Source organism: Bufo gargarizans, chromosome 3, assembly GCF_014858855.1.
Source record: "Bufo gargarizans isolate SCDJY-AF-19 chromosome 3, ASM1485885v1, whole genome shotgun sequence".
NCBI classification, from domain to species: domain Eukaryota; kingdom Metazoa; phylum Chordata; class Amphibia; order Anura; family Bufonidae; genus Bufo; species Bufo gargarizans.
The window spans coordinates 525,654,237-525,679,406 of record NC_058082.1 but is presented as its reverse complement, the minus strand read 5'-3'; the positions used below and the strand labels follow the sequence as shown (position 1 = coordinate 525,679,406).

At 40.7% G+C, this 25,170-nt stretch overlaps 1 protein-coding gene across 1 annotated transcript in view; it reads right to left on the bottom strand.

Annotated features, from left to right (window-relative positions):
* The window catches only part of IL1RAPL1 (interleukin 1 receptor accessory protein like 1), a 1,039,435-nt gene that overhangs the window by 26,541 nt on the left and 987,724 nt on the right, over positions 1-25,170 (bottom strand). The gene's annotated exons all lie outside the window — the stretch shown is intronic.

The window sequence follows — 25,170 nt, the reverse complement described above, 5'->3', positions numbered from 1 at the left end:
TTACTGCAGATAATAGTCCAAGATTCCCTTTAATGTTCAACTATTTACAAATCCAATAGAATAGGATAAAAACTTGACTCTTTTATATATTAACGTTATCATGGCGATAACACTTTGGTACGCAAGGACGCCATTGACATGATTTTATGTTCACCTGGTTTGGTGTATACCACAAAGTAAAAATCGGATCTCAATGAAAACATAACCTAATATGCAGGTATCTACTCATCTACTTAATCACTTTATGTATTTGGAAGGTGTTTATAGCTTCTTTGCAAACCAGCTTTATGTTTTCCCACCTATCCGTCTCTCCCGCACTGACAGTACGGCTCCTCATAAATTTAATTAAGATGCATTGTGCAGTTACTACAGGAATTGCATTCTCACTTAAATGTTAATATGTATGACAGTCTTGTTGATCTATTATTCATCTTTACTTTTCCCCATGCTTTATTACTTGTGTATTACAAATCAGCACAATATTTCATAGCTGACACTCATTCTGCGAGCATTACTACAATAATTTCTACCGCATAGCTATGGTGTTTACTAGAGATTTAAATGATGGATGAAATACAGAGTAAATGAATACAGTGCCGCAGGATAGATAACCCAAAGTAATGTTTCCTCACTTATTTGTCAGCATGATAATTTAATCTCTTATGTCATTCATGGAAACCTAACAACGTACAATATGTAATTTATAGTTTTTTTTTTGTTTTGTTTTTTTATAAATTGCAAGAACAAAATGCATAAATTAAGGAATATTGTGCATTAAAGGGATACTCAAACTGCTGTTTCAAGTCAAAACGTATGCAAAAGGTATCTTAGCTGGAGGTCGCCATATGACAATGGGTTGTATTTTTGCAATATAAAGTATATCACCTTCAACTGGCTTGTTTATTGGAAAATATCAAATATACAAGCAGAAAACTTAAATCTCATTAGTAATGTTGAGCGAAGTGGAATCTGATCTGAATTTCAGGGAAAATTAGATTCTCCAGAAAGCCAAATTTAGTTGTGCTTCTTGGTAACAAATCAATTTTCCCTAAAATGGGCATTAAAAATAAAAATAAAAATCATACTTAACGCATCCATTATGGTGCAAAGAGTCTGCCATGGCCATCTTGATTGAAGATCCCACGCAAAATCTTGTGTCTGGTGATGTATGACGTCAAGCCGGCCAGCGTGATGACGTCATCACGCGCCACATGAGATTTTGTGCTAGATCTTCAATTAATATTGCTGTGGTCGACTTGTTCCAATCAAATGCATAAGGTGGGTATTTTTAATTTTTGTAAAACGTATTAACCCCTTACAGCCCACAATGGTCATCTCAGATGCCACGATCAGCAAAGGAGCTGAATCAGGATGCATGACTGATGTGATAGCTACAACATGATCTGTTATGATCCCTTAGAATTAGACATGAGTGAATCAATTCTACCAATTCAGAAATTGTCCCAAACAATTCAGAAATTTGGTTCAAACAAGTATAGGTGAGTGAGGTAATGCTCCACTCCTCCCAAAAGGAAAAGAGTACTGAATGTCCCTGTATTACACTTCTCCAAAGAAGACATGCAAGTTGGTTCTTCTTCCAAAGCGAAATTAAAACTTAACGTCGCAAGAGAAAATTGCCCTAGTGGCTTTTGTGTTTCAAGTGGCATTTAAGGTGTAGACAAAGTTAATACAAGACACTTACTAATGTATTGTGATTGTCCATATTGTCTCCTTTGCTGGCTGGATTCATTTTTTCATCACATTATACACTGTTCATTTACAGGGGTTACCACCACCCTACAATCCAGAAGAAGTGGCCGTTATTGCACACTATAGGAAAAGGAGTCCACGGGAGTGTGCATAAGTGAGCATTTTTTTTTTCTTCTTTCGTGTGCAAGTATGGCCCCCTCTGCTGGTTTGAAGGGTGGTAGTAACTTCTGGATGAATATGTGTATAATATGTTGGGAAAATGAAATAAAGCCAGAAAAGGAGGCAATATGGACAATCACATTACATCAGTGTCTTGTATTATATTTGTCTACATGATAAATGTAATTTGCTAAAGTGAGACAAGCTTTTTATAGGTGTTTTAAAAATTAGCATAGTCTGGCAGTTTAGGAAGAAGAGAACTCTGGAGGATGAACTATATACATGTGCTACATACATATATGTGCTGTAATGAATGCTACATACAGTTATCCCTCAAGATACATTGGCCTCAGGATACAATATTTTCAAGATACAATGGTCTTTTTTGGGGCATGATAAGTTGAAACTAGACTCAACATACAATGCCTCCAACTCAGATCCAACCAATTAAGGCCACTTCTCTGGTAAAATAGTTGTATTAGTTGCTAGTTATCAGCTGTTCCTGACTGGTATATGTAAGGCTCTACCCTAGTTATCTGCTTATTTTTCTTAAATATTAATTTTCTCTTATCATGGATGACAATTTGCGGCTTTGGAAACGATTACTCAATATACAATGGTTTTAACATACAATGGTCGTCCTGGAACCAATTAATATTGTAAATTGAGGGACCACTGTATTCTTCACTGTTCTCAACTCCACTTTTTGTGAATGGAAGGGGTGTGGCTATAATGGAAGCAGGTTAAGCTGCTGCTACAAGGCACAAATTCAGAAGGGGCCCACGGAAGAGATGGACTAGAAGACTTTATTGTGAGGGACCCCTCAACAGTATTATAAAATTACATTATATACTGTGATAGTAAATACAGTGACATGACATACAGTATATATGTGTAGGAAAAGGACATAACAGCTGCCTGGCCTGATCTGAAAGAGCTACAGTATCTAGACTAGCCGCAGGAGTGAGCATTGTATAGGAGCAGGAGGAGGTTGCTTGGGAGATCCTCTTTCAAAAATTTACGGTGGGGCTGAGTCCGTTCTAGATATGCCACTAGTGAATGTCAGCATTGCACTTTGGTCCCCATATGTAAATTTCCAGCATGGATGTCCCATGCACTGCTGTAAGTAAGCTGCTAAGCTCCCCCTAGTGGTGATGCAGAACATTTAGATCTTGGTATGAAGAAGACAGAGATCCAAATACTGTAATGTATATTACAATAATAACCCATTCATGAAATTAGAATTGACATTCACTTAAAATTTTTGATAGAAAGTAAAAGAAAAATCCAGCTTTCCATAAGAATGTTATTGCATTAAAACAGATAACAAACATAGTGTTTTTTACTTTTTTTTTTTAACTTTTGTCTGTCTTTCTGATTTGCAAGTCTGTCTCATATTGATAGTATAATTAAAGTACATGGACAACACTTTGTGCATTGTATAATTAAAACAGCAAAATCTGAAATACATAACTCACAGAAAGTGGTTAAGAAATAGCATGATTATAAAAAAAAAATGCTTTACATAGTTCTTTTTCTTGGCAGTGGTTAGATATTTACTGTGCTGTCTAGCATTATAATTAATGGGCAGCACAATGGAATATGCAGTGCTGAGGAATAAGGCTCTTTTAATAGAAGGGTATTTGTTTTGTAAAAACTTCAACACAGACAAAGCCGTGGCTTCAGTTTAATTATGCACTGCGAAAATGTTCTTTATCATAAGCATATTTCAACCCAGCGTACAGCCTGGATTAACATTTAATTTCAACTAACTTCCTAAGTTTACCAAAGGACTCTGGAAAACATAAGGAATGAATTTAAGGTTGGCCTATTATGTAGGATGCAAATCTCACTTGGGTTACATACCACTTCAAGGAGTCTATGATCAGTATTTGAAACTAGTGACTTTTACATAGTTGCTGTTTAAAAGCAAAAACTTGTGATAATAAAAATATAGTGCTGATTTTGACCATTAGGCATAATTTGTAAATGCACATCTACATAACCTAAGGCTAAAGGCTGACCAGTAAACATTAAAATATCTTTTACTGTTAGGCCCCTTGCAGACGAGCGTGTCCGGATTAGGTCCAGATATGTCCCGGTGCATTGCGGCAAACCTGCGCGAGTAGGAACGCAATCGCAGTCAGTTTTGACTGCGATTGCGTTCCGATGTTCAGTTTTTATCGCGCGGGTGCAATGTGTTTTGCACGCGAGTGATAAAAAACTGACAGTGGTACCCAGACCCGAACTTCTTCACAGAAGTTCAGGTTTGGGTCAGTTGTAGTGAAAATAATAATGATCGGGTCAACATCCCAATCGACACCTAGCAAACGTGCGTGAAAATTGCACCGCATCCGCACTTGCTTGCGATTTTCACGCAACCCCATTCATTTCTATGGGGTCTGCGTGACGTGAAAAACGCACAAAGAGGAGCATGCTGCGATTTTCATGCAACGTGAAAATCACCGCTCGTGTGCACAGCCCCATAGAAATGAATGGGTCCGGATTCCATTCCGGTTCAATGCGTTCACCTCACGCATTGCACCCGCACGGAATGCTCGCCCGTGTAAAAGGGGCCTTAATGTTCACGGTTTTGGCAATTTCAGTTTATTTTTTTCTTCTTCACAGTGTAGATTTAATTTTGTACCAAAGGTAAAGGGGTTGTCCTAAAGCATGAAAAATGTTTTATCATGTATGAAATGTGATATAATTTTATTTACTAATATAATTTATTGCTCAAATTCCCTTCCACTTCCATGTTCATCCCTGACACAGGCAGGGAACTTTAATTCAGGGGTGAACTGGCTAAGGTTTCCTGAGCCCTCCTTGGCCATATACATAATTATCTGATGCTCTCTATGTAACTTAAGGATGGAAGCTTCCGCTTCAGCTTCTTACATACCTTAGTGGTGGCCATAGGTGTCCTTAATTGTATTTAATTATACCACTGTCATCAAAATGAAAATACAGTTGAATACTTCACCAGAGCACAAGAGCTCATATATTTCTACTCTGCTGTTCACCCCCATAAGTCACAGGCCACTATATAAGCCAGTGTACAAGTGATGTAGTAATATAGCTAACTGAAGTTGTAGGCTAGGAGAAGGCATTTGGTCTGTAGAACAGATGAAGGTTTGGAAAAGGACTCAGGCTTTTCTGCCCACTTGGGGAGCATAATACTTGGGGCACTATAGGGGTCATTACTAGGGGTTGTCGAGGCAGCATGCTGAAGATATTATTGTTGCTGTGGCCCACATAAGTCCCTTGATAAAATATCTTAATTATAGATAACTGGAGTAGGACATAATTTGGCAGCTGGTAATGGCCACCATAGAAGGTCAGCCTCTGAAGCAGAATATTGTGCTTCACTGTGGTATATGGTTGTGCTGAGGCAGCTTTTTTTTTTTGCTTCATTGTAATATTGCTGACCGTGACCACTTGTGTTGGCCCAGACTTCTGTCAGTGTGGACCTCAAACTCTATATGGGTGACATATTTGAAGCAGGATTGATGTCTAGCTTGGTTCATTAACTAAGCCAGAACATGGGTTAAATACTCTGACAGGCCACCATTAGACATGTCATAGTAAATATATCTGCTTTGTATTTGAGAATAGAGAGGAGATAGAGTATTTACACACATAAAATATAAGGGTGGACATCTTTATGTGGGTTACAAGGAGGGCAAAAGTAATACATAGAGTACCTCTGTATGCCTATTTCAAATTCACATGCAACCTGCCAAAAACATGGCATTTGCTTTTATTGCAGCTTCTAACCAACATGATTTCTACAACTTTTGCCTGTTTAGGCCATAGTTGCTACTGTTCTAAAAAGTGGCTGGGACCTGAGCATCGTGTGGTCTGATAATGGTCATGATGGGTGTGACTTGAACTAGAAAACCAAGGTAAATCTCACCAGAAGTCTACTCAAGCAGCTAGTTGGTATAGATTTCTGTTTCTGGTGCGGTGCACCAACCTCCCAAGAGATGCAAAAATTGAGATGTATACACCTTTGGATAAATTTGGTGCATCTTAGTTTTGCATATTTTTTTTATTTTATTTTGACTGGCATAAGAAATGGCAATTGTAAAGTAAAAAAATAAATAAAAATCCCCTATGTGTGTGAATAGAGCAGTGATCAATCTGCTTGCAAACAATGATACTTTATATTTCATTTTGTTAGTTATTAGTTATAGACAATCTACACCACATTTCAATAATTATTCTATTTGAACAAAAATTATTTTTGATTAATGAAAACAAATGGTGGTCTCACTCCAGCCCCAACATAAATGCTGAAGTTAATGTCTACTTTGTTAAAAGGGTTCTCTGGGAATTAAGCAAATGAAAATACTTAAATATTACTTTATTATAAATACATTCCCAAATAACTTTCATTAGTTATAATGGCTTGTTTTGTCTAGGGAGCAACCATTTGGGGTGGAAAAAAATGGCCGCTGTTCTATTAGCACACATAAAACCTGTCCTAATCACACAGGAGGATAATGAACATGAACAATTACAATTACAAACAATTACAAACTGGTACAGGAGGAGAGGACCCTGCCCACAAGGGTTTACAATCCACAAAATGATAAGATCTTCAGATGAATCTCTGTAGGAATGTAGTCCATGAGGAGACCTGGAGTACAGAGAGGAGGGTGGGGATGTGGGTAATGAGCAGCTGCTCCTGTATGCAGTCTCCATTACCACAGTCTGTCCTGTCCCTCCTCTGTACTTCATGTCTCCTCATGAACTCCATTTTTACAGAGATTCAGCTGAAGATCTTATTATCTGTATTCAGGACCACGATCCCTGACCAGCAGATCAGAGAGGAGGAGGAGGCAGCTCTTTACCTCAGTGTTCTGAAGTAACTTGTCCTGTGTGATTAAGATAGGTTTTGTGTTTACCAATAGGACGGCGGCCATTTTTCCCCCCTAATGATTGCTCCCAGACAAAATCAGCCATATGAGAAATATATTTATAATAAAGTAATATTTAAAGGGAGCCAGTCACCACCATATGACCATATACAGTGCTTACATTGTCCTATAGCACACCTATAAATTAATGCAATAGTACCTTTGTTATTTTCTTTAGACTTGCAGAAGCTGGAAAAACTAACTTTGATTCATATGCAAATGAGCACTCGCAAGTGCCCAGGGGCGGCATTGACTGTGTTGGAGCTCAGGCTGCTCTGCCTTTTTTCATTGTTTCCCCGCTTCAGTCTCTGGCTATGCCCGCCCTCCTATTCCCTTGCGTCATCCTTCAGTCCGGCCGAGATCCCGCACCTGCGGACTGCCTCACCAGCCGGAGCATGTGCACTGCGATGCCCATTGTGGGCACGGCATCGCTTTAACTGCTGAGCATGCGCCGGCAAACGCCACATTGCCGCTGGTTTCGCACCATTCGCCGGCACATGCGCAGTAGTTAAAGTGATGACGTGCCAACAATGGGCATCGCAGTGTGCATGCCCCGGCCAAGCGAGGCAGTGCGCAGGCACGGGATCTCGGCTGGACCAAAGGATGATGCAAGGGAATAGGAAGGCGGGCATATGCAGAGGCTGGGGTAGGGAAGCAATGAAAAAAGGCAGAGCAGCCTGGGCTCCAACACAGTGAACGCCGCCCTTGGGCACTTGCGATTGCTCATTTGCATATGAATCAGCTTCTGCAAGTCTAAAGAAAATAGCACAGTTACAGTCATGTATAGGTGTGCTATAGGACAATGTAAGCACTGTATATGGCCATATGGAGGTGACTCCCTTTAAGTATTTTTATTTTCTTAATTCAAGGAGAACCCCTTTAATGTTTTCTTCTCCACTCCAGGTCCTTGAAGGCTGCTTTTAAAAATTTTAAAAAATTAGTTTTGTTTATAATTCTGATGTAAATCCAACCAAGATAGTATACTTGAAGGCACAAACTCGAAAAACCATGTAAAGTAAATCAGAAGATACTTAAAGCATTATAACTAATGGTACTGATAAATCTAACTTTGATATATAATACAACCTTGATCTGAACCATCAACTTAATGTGTGACATGTAAAGGCTGCACTGGGACTGAATTATATAACTGCAATGCCATATGCTATGCTCCTGTTGTGAATATTGGCAATTTATGCATTTCTACAATACACAAGGACTGTCATCTGTTCTATGTTGTGCTAGAAAATTAAATCATATGGCTTCCATTAGTTTATCTGATTTAATTATTTGGCATGTTTTCTTCATTATTTTTAGTATTTCCTGGCTCTTATGCATCTGTCACAAAAATCCATGTGCTTTAAACAGGAAGCAGCTTTATAAAATAGTCTAATGTCATGCTTTTTCAGCTATAAAGATGTCTGGCGAAGAGCAAATTACATTGAAAATTACGGCATAAAGTTCATAATATAATATATTAGAATTTTCTAATATTTTATGCTTATTTCACTATTATATTTATTATTAGTAGTATCATGATTTCTGCTAGGCTGCTTCGCCAAATTTTACAAAAAAAAATCACTTTGTGAGGAATTTCTTTGTAAGTAGCAGGAGCAATGATGGGGAATGGGAATTGCACCGCCTCCCATCATTGAACCCTTCAGATGCCACGTTCATCGCTGATTGCAGCATCTGAGATGAATATTAAGGCCTTTCAAGGGTTGATTAGTGAAAAAAAAAAGATATAATTGTACTTGCCTTATGCAATTCAGTGCAAAGAGGCCACCACAGGCAGCCATCTTGATTGATGATCCAGCGCAGTGCGCAATGACATCATCAAGCTGGCCGATGCAAGGGATCTTCAAGCAAGATGGCTGTAGCAGCCTTTTTGCTTTCAAATTGATGAGGTATATTTTTTTTTTTTACATTTTTACTGCCATTTCAGGGAAAAATTATTTGTTATCATGAAGCACAAGTAAAAGATTCAGCTTCACGGAGAATCAAATTTTTCCCTGAAATTCAGATCAAATTCCATTTCAGATACTTTGATTCACTCAACACTAATAACTGCCTATTAGGCCCTGTTGTATTGACTGTAGTGTAATGCAGTCATTTTTTTATGAATGGCACTATAGATACAGTAGCTCCAGTGACAATAATATGAATTCACTGTTACATACAGGATTGGACTGTGCTTTACACTCATGGCCTCTTTTCTCTGTACTCGGAGCAAAAATTCAGTTCAGTTCCCTAGCTCTGCATCTAAATACACCTGACAATATGTTGGCATCTCAGATGGCATCCAGAATCTAAGGCACACTACATCTGCACAATGAAGGGTTGTGGCACTCTTGCAAACACCCTGTTCTCTTTATAGTTAGCCCAAAGATAGGTCTATATACTGTAGATTTTGCGGATACAGTAATCTATATGCTCTTACAGCTCTAGTATAGATTATAATTTCTTATATTTTAAAATGTATTCTATATTTTGGAAACCAATGCAATAGATTTGACTCCTAGACTAAACTACAGGAAGACCTGCTACCAATACTGTTTCCTTATTGGTATGTACAAAATGATTATACTTGGTAAACATGATGTGATGCATTGTTTTATTAATGTGGATGCCGGGGAACCTAGTGTAATGAAAACATTGGCCCTTGTGGCTTTTCTCTGCAATGCAGTCATAACTGGTATAATGGACCCAGTTTCAAACAGATCCTTGTGAATCCTTATAGATCCTACCGGCTTACAATGGGATACATCAGGTTTCCATCAGGATTATCTTGTTTTGATGGCTATAAACTATGCCAATTTTGGCAGCTTCTATTACAAAAAGATTGTTTTGGTGATTTATCCTCTCTGGCCTCACACACATGGTTGTATCTGTAAATTGGTCCACAAAAGAACAGATTTGAAAAATACAGATACCTTCCATATTCATTGCGCATATTTCCTAATTAAGGGTGCATTCACACGACCGTATGTATTTTGCAGTCCGCAAAGCGTAGATCTGCAAAAAACACAGATGGCGTTTGTGTGAAGTCCTTGTTGCATCCTTTTTTTTTGCAGATCCTTTGTAACAATTCCTATGCTTGCCCAGAAAACAGACAAGAATAGGAAATGTGCTATCTTTTTTGCAGGGCTACAGAACGGACATACAGATGACGACAGTAAATGTGTGCTTTCCCAATTTTTTCCTGACCCAACAAAATGAATGGGTCCACATCCTATCCGAAAAAAAAAAAAAAAAAGGTGAGTCGGGACCAAGACTACGGTTGTGTGAATGCACCCTAATAGAAACAGCAATTTTAGTTTGCAATAAGGAATAACTCCACAGATAGATATAAAATGTGGATGTGTGCATAAATGGGTTAGTATTTTTTGTTAAATTTGTCGAAGCAGCCAAATCAAATTTTCTAAAAACTTCACTCATCTCTAATAATTATAATCTTTATTTATATAGGGCCAACATATTCTGCAGCACTTTCATTTGCAAACAGTCATAAATAACATAGCAACAAACAGGTCAATAATTACAACAAGAGAAACAAGGGGTCCTGCTCGCAGGAGCTTACAATCTATGAGGAGATAGGTGTGACACAAAAGGTAGAAGTGTTTGCATTGTACAATGGTCCAGCCATATTGGGGAAAGTAGGGGAGCAGATATAAAGCTGCATGAGCCAGTCACCAGTGTTCATGTATTATATGGTATAGGTTACTAAGTGAGAACACAAATTAGAGATGTATTTATTTTTTGGAGAGGACATTCTGTAATCATATAGTTATGGTGCTCTCTGATATAATTGGATAAAATGACAAACAACATACGCAAAATTTACATTCAAGTGATCATCAGCAATAGATATTCAAGTTTTCAGCTGCCACTTTCAGCAGTTGCAGGGCATTCACAACAGCCGTCTGGTAGAACAATTGCAGATTAAGAAAAAAATATTGATTCCAAGTCCAGCTCTAGATTGTTTTCTGAATAAATAGCTTCAATTTAAACTAGATTTTCTGCAGTCGTTTTGACCAATAGTTACATTTTTCCCCTTATCGGGATGATTTTCTCCAGCACTGAGGCTAAATTGATAGCTAATTACAATAAAGTGCATTCACCCTCTCAAAATATTGAGTGATATAATCAGTAATAAATGTGTTCTTTTTGAACTAATCCAACTTTAATTATCTGGAGCACTTCATACTTGTATCTCTGATCTGCACCTTCTTTTAAATTGTATAGATGCTCTTTGCTGCATGACATTTAGCAATTTTATTCTCAATGAATGCTGACGCATAAGGATCCTTTCAGAAATGCGCTAAAAATAAGAGCTATTCCCATTCCATGATCACACAATTGCTTCACATGGACTGGTTAGTGGCCTTTACCAACTTCATGATTTTTGGTTTTAGCCATGTATACATATAGATATTTCAAATAAGTGCCATACAGATGCATTAAAGAAGCACTCCCATAAAAGTTTTTATTCACTGACCTGTTAGAAAGGTACATGATGTAGTGAAGGTAATTTTCTTACCAGTGACTGTATTTGTGAGTTATTTCCTCCCTTCTGATCCTCAGCTCTGTCCTGTGACCAACATTCTGACTTACCAAATAGCACAGCATCTTATGTGTGGACAAGAAGCCAGTTTCTCTATGTATTCCTTCCAGGAGCCTTAATGTCAGTCTCGTAAGAATGAATAGAGAAACTGACTTCCTATGTCAGTTGGAAACCAGAGTGTTGGTCACTTGGAATAGCTAAGGATCAGAAGGGAGGTTATAACGCACAAATATAGTCAAGAAGATTGATAAGAAGATTACATTCATTTCCATTTACCTCATGTACCTTTCGAACAGGTCAGAGGATAAAAAATAAAAAAAATGGGGAGTGCTTATTTAAAAAGGAAACTATTAAAATGTCATGCTGTCCAAACCACATGCCACATGAAAAAACAATAGGCTCCATCATGATGACAAACTCCATTTTACTCTGAAATGCCATAGGATTTCAGAGAATAACTGGTGACAGTCAAAAGTGTCCTCTACCTGTGCTTCTTGCTACCTATCTCTCCTCAAGTAGGTAGAGGTATTTCAATCAAGACAAAAGTAGTCAGAGCAGTGGTGTAGCTATAGGGGGTGCAGAGGTAGCAGTTGCTACCGGGCCCAGGAGCCTGAAGGGGCCTAAAGACCCTTGTGCCACATAAAACATTGGTATTATAGAATGTGCATGTCAAGTTACACCTCTGGCATAAGGTCACGGTAAGGGAAGGGATAAGGTCAAGAATTTGGCATGGGGGGTGCAGTTTAGAAAGGCTATGTGCGGGGGCGGAGCCTGCATCGGTCTGAGATGGCCGCGCTTTGCTGAGCTCCTGCACTGCTGCCGTCCATATCATTAGCTATCAGTAGCTACCAGCCTTTACCATGGTGAAAATTGGCAACCCAAGGAGTGGTGACCACCCGGTCCAACAAAAAACCTTGCCAGCGAGTGGAGAGATGGACAAGTTTGTGAAAAAAGCGGCGGCCTCGTTTGTAGCACGGGACTCTAAGATGGCGCCGTCCCAGCCTACGCAGCTCCACAGAGCCAGCACGCAGGAGAAGTCCGACGATGACAGCGAGACGGACGAGCCGCAAGGTAAAGGGTCTCTCCCCATAACCCGACACTACCTGAAACACACTTTGTGTAAAGCCATGGAACCGATACTCACCGAAATAGCGGCCATGCGTCAGGACCTGAGGCAAGTGGGGGACAGAGTGGAAGCCCTCGAGACCCATCAGATCTTGGTGATGGAACACCAGACAGCCACATCATCTTCATTACAGAAGTGCAGCACCTATCTCAATGATCTGCATAACGCCCTGGAAGATCAGGAGAACAGGGGGCGCCGCAATAACCTCAGGATACGAGGGATCCCAGAAGCGGTAGCCCCAGGCGACATCCCAAATGCTGTTAAACACCTTTGCATATCGCTCCTGGGTCCAAACTTCACTCCAGAAATAATACTGGAGAGAGCCCATAGGGCTTTACGCCCAAAGCCTAAAGCAGAAGATCCCCCTAGGGATATAATCTGTAAATTTCTCAACTTCCAGGTCAAAGCCGCGGTTCAAGAAGCCGCTAGAAACCGCCCTGATATTATATTTGAAGGGGCACAAATATCTATCTATCAAGATTTAGCCCCCTCTACGCTCAGAAAACGCCGGATCATGAAGCCTTTAACAGAATGGCTACGTGCTAATAAGATTTTATACAAGTGGAACTTTCCGTTTGGGCTATCTTTTACTCAGGAAGGGCGTCGTTTCAATATCACCTCACATTCAGATCTTGACGCAATGTACGACGTTTTGCAAATTCCTCCTTTTCAGATTGAGAACTGGGACTTATTTCAAGATATTACTGTCCTCCCTGAAGTCCCGACCGTTACGCCATTCTCTTTGCTGCACACCCCTAAAGCTCATAAATCGAGTAAAAGAAGTAAACAACTAACTCCAAAGAGACTTTCTCATGACCAGTGAACCTACCAAGGATCAATCCGGTGATCTCATTGTCAGAACTTGCTTCCTGAACTTTCTCCCTATATTTCAGAACGGACGACGACGGATATCCTACGGAATGGACTTGTTTCAGCGAATCCTGGAGAAGTCTTACCCACTTATAGTATTTTACTGTCTGTCCATCTTACTTTTTCTCTCCACTCTCTCAACCCTTATGGCGATCTGTTTTATGCTTGCCTCTGTCATTCAATCTCGCCCTCCATGCCTATTTACTACTGCCTTTGCATATTCTTCAGTGACAAATTTGCCTAGTTCCTATCACTAGTTCATAGGCCCACTCCATATATGCTCAACACCCTCTTTATTACCATAAGGTTTTAATGTCCCATGTAGGCTGCTTATTAATGTGCTGGACGGCACATAACTCGGTCAGTTGACCTTATTCCCCCTAAGATGACTAGTTTAGGGGTGACCCTATGCTTGAGATGTTCTTTTTTCTTTGTTCTAATGTTTTCCTTTTTTCCCCGGTTTGTTATAAGGTACATGACACAAGGGCCACATCACAGTAGAGGACCCCACACCAACTTATGGACCCTATCCATTTCTTCTGATCAACCGACTGACACCTTACCGGTAAGTGCTCTCCCCTGGGGGACTGACACATTGATACGCCTCGTTCCCCACTCACTAATCGCTCATGGCTGATCTACGAATCGCCTCATATAACGTGAGAGGATTTAATTCTCCTTCTAAGAGAAGCCAGGTTTTGGCGATGTTACGCAAAGAGGGATCGGATGTGTTGCTTCTCCAGGAGACACACTTCAGGTTTAATCATTACCCCAACCTGGAATTCTCACATTATCCTGTGTGGTTCCATTGTAGTGGTAATTCATCAGCATCAGGTGGTGTTAGCATTGGTTTTAGAAGAAAAGTCCCATTTAAATACTCACAACATCATCAAGATCCAGATGGGAGATACCTTCTAGTGAAAGGATCCATAGGCCCTCATACATACACATTTATAAATTTGTATGCCCCTAACATCAAACAAACTTCATGGCTTTCCAACATGTATACTACCATTGAGTCCTTCAAAGAGGGTATTGTTTTTTTGGGAGGCGATCTTAGTATAGCATTTGACCCACAACTTGACTTATCCTCCCATAAATTAGCTCACTCACTGACCTCACTGGGACTGGTGAGGGATGTTTTTTGGAAATTACATTTGGTTGACTCATGGCGCACCCTGCATCCTAGTGAGGTAGACTATACCTTTTTCTCGCATGTCCACAATACATACCACCGTATCGACTACTTGTTTGTGTCCAAGGAACACCTCCAGCACTGTTCGGCAGCTAAGATCGGATCTATTCATATATCCGACCATGCCCCTGTATTCCTCACAGTCACGTCCCCTACGAACAACACCTCACACTTCAATTGGCGCTTAAACGAATCCATTATAGGAGACCCCCAAATCATTAAAAAAATATCTTCCTTACTTGAGGAATACTTTAAACTAAATACCGATCCATCTATCTCCCCTCAAATCCTGTGGGATGCGCATAAACCTTTCATAAGGGGACATTTTATTAGCATTGGATCCTACGTTAAGAAGCTTAGGGAACAAAAGATAACCTCTCTCCTCACTAAAATTAAAAAACTCGAGACTTTACACAAGCGTTCATTAGCCGATTCTCAACGTCAAGACCTCTCTAGTCTTAGAGCGGAACTGAAAGCTTTATTGGATGCTAAATCCGCTAAATACTATCTGAACTCGCAGCATAAATTTTATGGTCACGGCGATAAGACCACAAAGTTCTTGATGAATAGAATTAAGGCGAGAAGGGACGCTAATTACATACACCAGCTAAGTTCCCCAACGGGTGAAACCACCTTCTCCACAAACCAAATAGCTGATCAATTCAGAGCATTCTATGAAAAGCTCTACAATATCCCATCCCCTTCATCCCCTGATACTCATGTGTCCCTAATCTCCTCCTTTCTTGAGGCGAATACCCTCCCCACACTCTCCGAAACTCAGAAAACTCTTCTAGCAACTCCCTTTTCAACCGAGGAGCTTTCGGTAGCTCTCTCCCAAATGCCCTTGGGAAAAAGTCCTGGCCCAGACGGACTCCCGTCATCATATTACAAAACCTTCAAGACCCAATTACTCCCGCATCTTCTTGAGGTATGCAACTCTACGTTTCAAGGTACGGCCCTTTCTAGGGATATGACAACTGCACACATAGCACTGATCCCCAAGGAAGGGAAAGATCCCAAACTTTGCGCTAACTACAGACCTATTTCCCTCTTAAATATAGATCTCAAGCTATTAGCTAAAATGTTAGCCAACCGGCTTGCAAATCTCCTTCCTTCCTTGATACATGGGGACCAGGTGGGCTTTGTCCGTAATAGGGAGGGCAAAGATAACACTACGAGGGTTATCAATGCAATGTGTTATGCCAAACATACTTCATCTCCTCTCTTGTTGCTTAGTACCGACGCAGAAAAAGCGTTTGACAGAATTAATTGGACTTATCTGAGACAAGTACTTTTGTGCTTTGGTCTACCTGGTCCCTTTGTTCAAGCGATCTTTGCTATGTATGCACAGGCCACAGCCCTGGTAATGGTTAATGGTAGTCTCTCCTTGCCCTTCTACATACACAACGGTACCCGTCAAGGTTGCCCCTTGTCCCCCCTCCTATTTGTTCTGGCAATGGAACCCCTTCTAGCTACGTTTAGGAATGATCATAATATTATAGGTACTACCTTGGGAGGAAGAGACCACAAAATTGCGGCTTTCGCCGATGATGTTATGATCATGACAACAAATCCCACTACTTCTCTACCCCGCATACAAAAACATTTACAACACTATAGTTCCATCTCCAACTTTAAAATAAACACTAGCAAATCGCTGATCCTCACGTTGGGAATATCCACTCATACTAAATCTATTAAACCTATAAATGCTGCTATAAAAACAACCATAGAATGCCCAGTAGAAATATAAATACTTTATTAGATCATCAATGGATCACCAAAATTCATAAAATATTTTTTACACAGATATGCTATGGAGAATAATCAGCAAAACAGACTGGAAACAATAGTCCCCCCCGTCGGTGCCTCAAACACCCACCAAGCAGATGAAAAACATGTCAGTGTGATGTGCAGTGAGGTGATTCACCAGTAGAGAGTGTCAGTAAACATCCACTACAAGTGTCTGTGATATTCAACTCACTGCACAACCCAGGGAGAGGTTATAGTGTGAAAAAATACAGCAAAAAATGATGATACAATGGAGCACAAAGTCACATGACATTCATCAGATACATCTAGATGCAGTCTGCCCATATACAATAAATCAAGGATACCAGGCTGTACAATCAAACTCCCACACAAAAGATATCCACTGGGGACGTGAACATACCCACAGACATGATGGAGGGTGGAAGCACCGAACACAGGGCTGGAAGGAACCCCGACGCGCGTTTCGCCTCACCTCCTGACGAAGCTGAGGCGAAACGCGCGTCGGGGTTCCTTCCAGCCCTGTGTTCGGTGCTTCCACCCTCCATCATGTCTGTGGGTATGTTCACGTCCCCAGTGGATATCTTTTGTGTGGGAGTTTGATTGTACAGCCTGGTATCCTTGATTTATTGTATATGGGCAGACTGCATCTAGATGTATCTGATGAATGTCATGTGACTTTGTGCTCCATTGTATCATCATTTTTTGCTGTATTTTTTCACACTATAACCTCTCCCTGGGTTGTGCAGTGAGTTGAATATCACAGACACTTGTAGTGGATGTTTACTGACACTCTCTACTGGTGAATCACCTCACTGCACATCACACTGACATGTTTTTCATCTGCTTGGTGGGTGTTTGAGGCACCGACGGGGGGGACTATTGTTTCCAGTCTGTTTTGCTGATTATTCTCCATAGCATATCTGTGTAAAAAATATTTTATGAATTTTGGTGATCCATTGATGATCTAATAAAGTATTTATATTTCTACTGGGCATTCTATGGTTGTTTTTATAGCAGCATTTATAGGTTTAATTGATTGGTTCTTTGGTTGCCCTTATTTACGGTATTATAGTGAGGCCTCCTTTTTTCGGTTCTATCATACTAAATCTATACTGATGGAAAACTCCCCTTTTAATTGGTCTTCCCCAACCATCTCCTACCTGGGAGTTAAAATCGGCCCTCAAATCTCAGACCTCTTTTCCCTAAACTACATCCCCCTTAAAAACTCTCTATTCACAGCTATAGATCATTTACAGGCCAGGGCACCCATGCTATCCTGGTTTGGGCGTAAAAACCTTCTCACCTCATTGATCTTACCGCGCCTCACATACCTCCAACAGGTTCTCCCTATCCCTTTGCCCAAATCCTTCTACACATCTTTGAAACAAAAGTTCAGAACTTTCATATGGAATGGCAAGAAAGCCAGACTCTCTTACAAACTCTTAGCTCACCCACGCCAGTTAGGCGGTATCGGCCTCCCAGACCCAGAACTTTATGGGATAGCAATAAGATTAGCTAGAGAGGTAGATTGGCTTCGTAACCCTACTGAGAAACCTTGGGTGAGCCTTGAACAAAGACATTCCATTTTGGACAGTTTTATTGGGTCATCAATGTCCCCCCCATATACCTCTATCAAATTTCCCAATTTTGAAAGCAACGATTGAAGTTGGAGATGGCTGAATTCTTCTCATTGCTCAGTTCCCTTCCCTTCACCTATACTGAATGTTGCGGATATCTTAGGCACGTCCTCCCCAACACTTTTGCGATCCTTTTCCAAACGTGTTAAATCTTCCTCTTTGCCCATAAGAAATCTCTTGGACTCTACGGGGAAGCTTCTTGAGACTTATGCCATACATAAATTACTTAATCCCCACCCATGTGACCTTACCTTAATTCCGCACATTAGATCCTTTCTAATACGGAACAATACCGAAGGAGAACTTCTTCGACCAATAGGTTGGTTCGAAGATCTTATTATCAACCCCAAACCCCCAAGAAAACTAATATCGCAAATTCATAACAAACTGAAGACCTCGCCACTCATTGCGAAACCATCTTTCATTCATCACTGGGAAAGAGAAACCGGGATAACCATACCCTTCAATGATCTGCCTGATTTATTCAACACTCCCCACAAGGCTTCCCGATGTGTACGCATTCAGGAAAATGGATACAAAATACTGACTCAATGGTATATAACTCCATCTAGATCTACCCATTTTACCGAATTCTCTTCTGACGAGTGCTGGAGGTGTTCCGAGGGGACTGGGACCTTCCTCCATATTTGGTGGAATTGTCCCGTAATTAGCAAATGGTGGTTCGACATTTTTCGCTTAAGCAACCAGATAAGCCGTGAATCCGTGAAGATGTCCCCACTGGGAGCACTGTTGTCCTATTTTACAGATGCAATTCAACCTCCCCCTAGCTACCTCTTCAAGCAGCTCCTGAGTGCTGCTCGCCTACTTGTTCCCAAACATTGGCTCCAGACCACACTGCCAACAATTGAACAGTGGAAACTCAAGGTGGACCAGCTCTATCGTTTTGAAGAGCTTTCTGCTTGGGAATCTCGCACACATCCAGCCTTCCTGAAGCGTTGGTCACTTTGGTCTACCTTTAGGTTTCCCAGCAGCACGTAGCTACACTCCCTCCCTTGGTTACTTCTACTTTATACTCCTAGGGTTCCGTAGACATAAACCACTTGAAGCCCAAGCTTTCTAGGCCCCTTTTTACCCATGATTAATCGACTGCCCTTGACATCATAGATCAAAGTACATTAGAGCTTCCTAGGTTTAGATAGGCCCAATTGCAGCTATAAGCCTTTGAACAGGTCTGGATAGCGCTCTGTTACATAAACTGTATTGAATGTGGTCAGCCTCATTGACACCATACCCGGCTGTCGCCGGTTGGTCATAAATGTGCTTACTTCCTCTATATAAGCTTGTACTCTATGCTACTGAATATCATGTACCTCTTTCATGTTACATTATTCCCTGTAACTCACTGACGTGTTTTGATGCTATGAAAATAAAAAAGTAAAAAAAAAAAAAAAAAGGCTATGTGCTTCCCTGCCCCTGGCCACAAAGCAGTGAGGAGGGGGGCGCAACTGAACTCTTGCACCAGGGCCCATGAGCCTTTAACGCCACCCTTGAGTCAGATAGAAGCCAAAGTTATATGGAAACAAATTTCATGGACTAATAAAGCATCTGCATGAAAAAATAATTGTTGTACATTCAATCATCTGCCATATTGTGAGATATTCTCCTCTAGAAGCATTGCTCAAAAAGGCATCATTTTTAAGCAAATACAGTACCTCCATACTATGAAAAGATAGGGACTCTGTGTGCAATCGTACAGGATCCATGTTAAGGTCGCAACATCACATATAGTAACATAATAACATAGTAACATAGTACATAAGGCCGAAAAAAGACATTTGTCCATCCAGTTCGGCCTTTCATCCTGCAAGTTGATCCAGAGGAAGGCAAAAAAAAACTATGAGGTAGAAGCCAATTTTCCTCACTTTAGGGGAATAAAAATTCCTTCCCAACTCCAATCAGGCAATCAGAATAAATCCCTGGATCAATGATCCCTCTCTAGTAGCTATATCCTGTAATATTATTACACTCCAGAAATACATCCAGGCCCCTCTTGAATTCCTTTATTGTACTCACCATCACCACCTCCTCAGGCATATAGTATGTTAAAAAGTTGATGGTGAACCACTGTGTCAACTGAGCAGATTTAACTTAGGTCTAATTCTAAGGGATTATACACCTGGACTTTGTGGAGGGGAACGACCAGGCCTCTACCTCTTGGAGTGGACTCTATTTGATCGAAAGCTGATCAACACTGGTGCAGAGCACTGAGGGATCAGAGATAACTATAGTCAGGGCAGGCAGAGTACATTCAATCCGATAATCAGGTCGAGGTAGGCAGCACTGGGTCAATGCAGTAAGGCAGAAGTTAGGTCAGGCAGCAAGAGTTAAAATTCAGTAGTCAGTCTGAGGTTGAGCAAGAGTAGTCAGAAGGATTAAAGCACATTATTTCAGGGTCTAACAGACTAGAAAAAAGTATTGCTCAGGCACACACCCATAAGGGAAAATACATTAAATACAAGTTACATATTGGCTGGGGAAGATTAGTATGTTCATGCTGGCCCTATAAGTGTGTATGCGTGCACCCTATAGACTAGCTGGGGTGCAGGTCACAGCCTATGCAGAGAGCTTCTACAGCAGCCTGGCCTGCTGGTTAGACAAAGAGGAATGACAGCAGATAGGTGCCAGGAAGACTAGGAGTGGAGAGCGGTTCAGCCAGGTGAGAGCCATGCTCAGCAGGGGGACTGGAGCAGCGATAATCCCAGGCCGCTGCAACCACCTTCCTCTCCACTACAGAACCAGGTGTTTCAGGTATAATATGAACCATACCAAATAATTTGTGTGAAACTGGCATCCATGACAAAAATATATATGGACTCTTTTAACCTTTTCCTGACCAGGCAGTTTTCTTTTTTTTTTTTATTAAATTTTTCACTCCTTGCCTTTTTCATTGCTCACATAGCCTATGGTCAGTTCAGTCCCATTCAAGTGAATGAGCCTGAGCTTCAATACCAAGCATACATGCTATACATGTACAATGTATGTAGCTGTTATTGGTATGCTATGAGGAGGCCACAATACTATGGTGCTGACAAGTGGGAATGTTGGAAGAATTATATATGGAAAAAGATTCAGACATACATGAGTGCATAAAAAAAACACTATCCTTATTTTTTTTATTTATTGTATAGATATGTGACCAATATTGTTTTTTTTTCCCACTTTTTTCACATTATTAAAAATAGCAGGCTGGCAGTACATAACCAAAAGTAACGTGAAACCGAATCCATCAATCTATGCAATATCATCAATGCAGTATTTCACTGGTGAAAGTATGAATATGATGAAACTTTCCATAATTAAAAGTTTAATTATAAGTTCCCTGTAGTGCATGACCGCCTTATTCCTAGTTATTATAATGTTTGCTGTGATAATATATGTTTTATGGTTATGTGTTGTGGTGTAACATGTTCTGGTGTGATTCACATATATATATATATATAGTATGTATTTGTGTTGCCAGGCCAGCAGCCATTGATGAACTGGTTTAAGGCTGCATATAGGCAGAGATGTCTGCCTCATACCTGGGAAAACAGCAGCCTGTTCCCTGGGAGGTAGTTAGCACATGGTCACATTCGGGACAGGGGACAGCAGACTCTCCGATGCCTTGTGTCAGCATGGGGGCTTCCTAACCAGAGCATGAACAATAAACCGTAATCCTTCCTAACTGGTTCAGGAGGGATTGGATGTCCCCCAAATCTAGCTTATAATCTCTGGTATGATGGGGGCATCGCATGGACACCAGACATGGCATATCAACTCGCCTTCATGTTCTTAAAATAAGGATCTCATCTTCCGAGCGTCCTGGACATGTAGCGTTTGATATGCTAGGACTCAGAACCATGAGATATGAATTATGAAGAAGGGCTGGGGTCTGCATCTTCACCAGGGCAACTAGGAAGCTATCTTTTTGATATTTCCATACCTGTTCCCTAGTTGAGCCAGAGGTGGGAATGATAATCCCCCTCAGGCCTGCCCCTGGAGGAAAGGCATAAACAATGCAATCCCTGGATATTTGTGTGTCACAAAGTGGAAGATCCAATCAAATTGGTTTGTGCACCATTACTCTGCCCAAATCTCCTGGGAGGAAAGGACTTTTAACACACTAATGTTAAGTATTAGAACTTTCTTTGTGTTCTCCTTTTTATTTTACAATTGTTTGCCAGTTATGTATGTCTCTTGTTAATCATTTTTTGTAACCAAGTACTGTCTATTTTTTATACATTAAACCTAAAAGTTTGATGGTTTGTCTTGTAACCTTAAGAACCTGTTAGCTCCATGAAGAGTGTGTTTGCAGCCTGAGGCTGTATGTTGAAACTTCTGCATTCAATAATCTGGTCCATACATGAATAGGACTGTGTTGCTGGCAGGTACAGATCAATATGTCAGTCATAAAATTTTGCCTTGTGTGAATTCACCCTTACACATGAACGTTGTGTAAGGAAAAACTTGGATTATCACAGGTTCTCAAACTTGAGTTATGTAAAGTTGATGTCATTGCACAACAATCTAGCTTCAGATGAGTACTGTATATATAGGCCAAATTACCCCGTATGAAATTGTGCTCAGAAATAGTCTGATGTCAGAACAGTCAAAATGTGTGGTTTCTAAATTCTCTGAATACTTACACAGTATGATATAGAGAATTTCATAATTAAGCCAAGCTTCTAGTGGTGCCTTAAATGACTGGCTGGAAGGCCAGCCTATGTGTTTTCACCTCAGGACAAGCTGATGGTAGTCACATGTATATTCGCAAAAATAACATCCATATCCACCCTAGGCTTATCTAACTGACTTGGCACATTCTGTTTGCTTTGTATGTTCTGTAGATCTTGGCAAGGTTTCTTGCAGAATAATCATGGCCAATTTTGTACTTTCATTCTGGCAGGAACCTTGGCAAATCTTTAAAGAGATAAAGTGCATCCACTTGCTGGTGACAACACTTCCATACGGATATTGCACCTGTTCTGGTGTTGATATTCTATTTCATTTATAGTTTACTACTTTTAATTACCTTTATGTTTCCTTAAGATCTGAATTAAAGGCTAGCTTATCGAATTGCTACACATGTCTAACACATAACCAGCACTTCTCAGGTCTGAAATATTTGAAACAGTAAAAGAAGAAAGATTAATTTAATTCTGATATCTTCCATTTTCAGCTAGCAGACAGTTTAGAATAGGGCTAAGACAAAGACCTCAGAATGGCTTCAGTGATGTCAATGCGGTCCGCAGTAATCCAGACTCCACAGGTGGCCCTCAATAGTCCTCACTCTCATGTTGCCGAAAAAAGGTTCAACAGGGCTAAAACATTTAGTTTGTATATGAACGAGTACGTTAAACCTACATGACTGAGATATCAAGATTATATTGAGGTTTTTATCAATAAAGCACTGACATCACTGAAGCAATTTTTAGTGCTGTGGATTTTTCTTACTGTTTACTTCGGATGTTTCCTCTAATGAGGAATGCGGGTGACATTTTCACTGAGCTAAGCCAAAGGAGCCGAACCTTAATCCCTTCTTGACATTTGCTGTATATATATATATATATATATATATATATATACTCGCAGAAGGACCCGGCTTTGCACAGGTATATTTAATCTATTTCATTTAATGTTTGTGTGTGTTAAAAAATATCGACAATATCCACTATAACAGTGACATCTACAATACCCTGCCTCTTTAACAATGACCTCCACAGCAGCCTGCACCCTTAACAGTAACATCCACAGCACCCTCCTCTTTAACAGTGACCTCCACAGCAGCGCGCACCCTTAACAGTAACATCCACAGGACCCTCCTCTTTAACAGTGACCTCCACAGTGGCCGCCTCTTTATTATTGACTTCCACAGTACCCCGTCTCGTTAACAGTGATTTCCACAATAACCCCCTTAACAGTGACCTGTATAGAGCTCCTTTCAATTAAAATGTGACCTCCACAAAACCCCGCCCCCTTAACAGTGACCTCTACAGCAACCTGCCCCTTAACACTGACCTCCATAGTGGACCGTCCCCTTAACTGTGACCTCCATAGCAGCCTGCCCCTAGGGTGGCCAAAGGTCCAATTTTAGGCCGGACAGTCCGTCTTTCAGACTACCTGTCATTCGTCCTACACAGGGCCTGGACGGACACAGAGATGTTCTTTTTAACAGATCACTCTCAGACAGCAGCACCGTGCTGTCTGAGTGTGAGTTTCAGGCAGAAAGTCATCCTCCCTCCCACCCCTGCAGCTGACAGAAGTAAATTTTTACCTTTGATTTTTCAATCCCCGTTGGCTTCAAAGTGGGAGGGGGCGTGGCTTAGTGGGACCTGAGGGTGGGGTTTTTAAGTCCATCTTTTGAGGATGGCCTGAATGGCCACCCTACCTGCCCCTGAACTGTGACCTCCACAGCTCTCCGCTCCCTTAACAGTGTCATCCACAGTGCCCTGCCCCTTTAAAGCTGACCTGCAGCAGTGAAGAAAAATGGCTGGGTTGTTATAGAAATCTGGTGTAAAACTGTGTTTATGTGGAGACTAAGGATCTGCAAGCTTCTATTGGCTGATAAGGGACATGTGACCGTGTGTATGGCAGTTGGGATATGAAGTTGGGATATGAAGAGAAAGACCTGCAGGCTTCTATTGGCTAATGTAGGTCATGTGACCAAGCTTCTATTGGCTAATGCGTTTTTTGGGGAATATATCAGGAACAGTACATGCTAGAGAGCTGAGACCTGGTCTAAAACCTTCTGGACACCTGATGTACCTGTGTGCCAAATTTTGTGATTGTAAATGCGACTGCAGAATCCTTTAGTGGAATACATACACACACACAAGCACACACACACATATACATACACTCAGCTTTATATAATATATATATATATATATATATATATATATGTATATACATTTAGCACTGTCATTAAGAAGTCCCCAAAAACTCCTGTATGTGTATAGAGGAGCTGACCCCAAACCATCCACAATGAGATCCTGTATCATACAGAAAAAAAAAACTTTCTTCATTGTCTTTTAATCTCTAATATGCTGTGGTCAGTAAAGACTGCTGAGTGCTGTATCTTTTGTAGGTGGTTATGGGGGGGGTCTCTTGTCTTAGAACATTTATTATGCCCTACCAAGGGAAGTGCAGTGTATTATACAACTCCCTCAGCGCCAGCATCTACATAACTAAGGCACATCCACCTCCCTAACAGC